Source organism: Chinchilla lanigera, unplaced genomic scaffold (genome assembly GCF_000276665.1).
Source record: "Chinchilla lanigera isolate Chin_1 unplaced genomic scaffold, ChiLan1.0 scaffold00181, whole genome shotgun sequence".
Lineage (NCBI taxonomy): Eukaryota > Metazoa > Chordata > Mammalia > Rodentia > Chinchillidae > Chinchilla > Chinchilla lanigera.
Genome location: NW_004955582.1, coordinates 63,010 through 65,733, shown reverse-complemented (window position 1 = coordinate 65,733; position 2,724 = coordinate 63,010). Strand labels below are relative to the sequence as shown.

The following is a 2,724-nucleotide window of genomic DNA, read 5'->3' as shown; positions in this document are numbered from 1 at the left end:
TGAGCAGTTTCTTTCCCTTTTTCACTATCTATTGTAGCTTATAGATTTCCTTTACTCTTTGAGGTTCTTATACTACAGAGACAATATGATGTTTACACATGTGAGCCTTATTTATTCCACTTATAAGTATGGTCTTTAGTGGCAACCATGTATGTATGAAAGCCTCAAGTTCATCTTTTTTTGTAGCTGAGTAGTGTTCCATTATATAAAAATACCACATCTTTTTGTTCCTCAGTTGATGGGCATTTGGGTTGTTTCCACAATTTAGCTATTACAAATTGCACTGCTATTAATGTGGGTGCACATATATCATTGTGATATGATCTTTTTAGTTCTTCTGGAAACATACCCAGAAGAGGAATAGCTGGATTGAAAGGGACCTCTAAGAATTTGGGTTTTTGTTTTGTTTCTGTTTCTTGTTTTTTTGTTTTTTTTTTTATCTTTTTGTGGACAGCAAAATATGAGCTCCTGTTTTTCATCTCTGTTTTAGTTAACCCTTACATTTGATGTAATTGTTAAGGTTGGGTTCGTATCTATGGTCTTGCTGTGGGATCTCCATGGGCCCTTTCTAATTTTTGAGTCTCTGTTGTTATTTTGCTAATTTTGGGTTAATCAAATACTTTTTGATTAGTGTTCTGCTTTATTTTGCTAGGCTCTTAGTCATATTAGATTTGTATCACTCCTTAACGGTTTCTCTAGGGCTAAAAACATGCATCCTTAATTTACTAAGGTCTATTTACCATCAACACTGCAGCGGTTCATACTGATCTTTTTTTATTTTGTACAAAGAATTCTGGTTTATAGTATTGAAATGAAAACATCAGTAAATGAGAGGTAAAAAGAAGAGCAAACAGCAGACAAACAGAAGTGTAGGTCACGGTCCGAGACTTCATTGCCAATCTCGGAACCAGGCAGACAGCTGAGACCGACCTCAAGACCATGCAGGACCTCACCTCGGTGGTGCAGACCCTCTTACAGCAGATGCAAGATGAATTTCAGACTATGCCTGACAAAATCACAGGAAGAATTGATGATATGAGTAGTCGCATTGATGATCTGGAGAAAAACATCACAGACCTCATGACACAGATTGGGGTAGAGAAACTGGAAGGTGAAAATAAGATATCTGCCACATAAGAAAGTAGAAGGTTGCTGATCAATTGCATTGAAACCTGGAACACCATTTTTCCAAGCCAAGAGAAGGCCAAATGGCTTTTTGCAACTAACCACTATGTGTAGACAGGTTTTATATTATAAAGTGTGCATTCTTACCACATCTTATAGGGTTAGTTTATAGAGTGATTTCCCCCCAGTTTCTCAAACATGGTATCTTTACATCTTGGAATTTGGTCAGTTGGGCTCTTCATTAGTAAACACTAAAACGTTGGCAGTTCCTACATAAAACTGTCAAACTTTTTAGCGTATTTTTGTGAGGTTATTTTTTTTCTGCCATTCCTTTTGTAGTAGTGGCTGTTTCATAAAAGTTGCTGTATAATTTTTGACTACATAAGTGATAAGCCCTTCAATTATTGTTAGACCTGGTGAAGGAAGGTATTTGTAGACTTGAAGGCTCTTTCATTTTCAGCACAAAGCAACTGTTGAACTAACACTACTGTGTTGGCAATATTGTACTTTTCAAATGGCTAAAACACTTAAAAGTTGTTTCTTCAGTAATATCTGTCATTACTCTGTTGCCGAAACTCAGAATTGAATCAAAGCTTATGACGCATGTGGGATGAAATGTTAAATTCAATGAAAAGTAACCACTGCCATTTTACTATATTAGCATTTTTTAAATACTGAAAGTAACTGCATAACCTGAAGTCAGAGGCTTTGATTCTTAAGAGTTTTGCATGAGATTTTAATACTTCAGTAGGGCCTTACATTGCTCATCTACAATGGTTACCATATAAAATCTGGCAGGACTTTGAAACAACCACTCCATTCTTTCAGCTGCAGATTGGAAGAGAGAGAAGAGAAAGAAAGCTATGGTTCTGTGCCAGTCACTTGGCTAGAATATGATGAATGACTGGTAGTAGGCTCAAGTTTTTAAAAGGTATTCTTTTATAAATTCTTGCACTATAACAATTTTATCAGTGATGATAGAAGAGGAGATACTATTGCTTTTCAGAAATGCAGCATCAAGACTGCTAAGCCGAAGCCAGCACCCATGACCTGGATCGTGACCCACATGATCACCACAGACCGATTTCATTCAACTGAAACCTGAATGAATGAAGCAGTTGAGAGCTGGTGTGGTCCTTCCTAAAGGGAAACCCTTAATTAAAACAGTACGATATTTTATATGTTTCCTGTATCACCAGGCTTGTTTATGTTGCCAACTTAATACTAAATATTTTTCCTATTTATGAATTATGTGAGGAGCACAACAGAGTCAGATTTTTCTGTAATGAAGTTGCCGCGATTGTTCTCCCGCTGCACAGTCCTGCAATTGGGCAGACTGGTGAGAACGTACGCTCACCCCGCAGTGGCCCAGTCCACCCGAGCCAGCCCAGCAGAAGCCTGCATGCAGGATTCTTTGGAGCCTTGTGAAGGGCAAGTGGAAGTGACAGGGCTGCTCGAGGACAGAGGGTGATGGAGACACTGGAGTTGGCTTCCTTAAATCTCAGACTTCAGAGGTGCCCCTGTGTCCTGTCCCCGACCCCATCCCCCCCCCACTCCCCAGGCAAAAACATCTGCCATAAATAAAGGCACCTGAAATCC

General features: G+C 38.8%; 1 pseudogene; it reads left to right on the top strand.

The window, feature by feature from the left end:
* LOC102006298 overlaps positions 1-1,239 on the top strand; it is a 2,604-nt pseudogene extending 1,365 nt beyond the window's left edge.
* Positions 1,240-2,724: the final 1,485 nt, after the last annotated feature.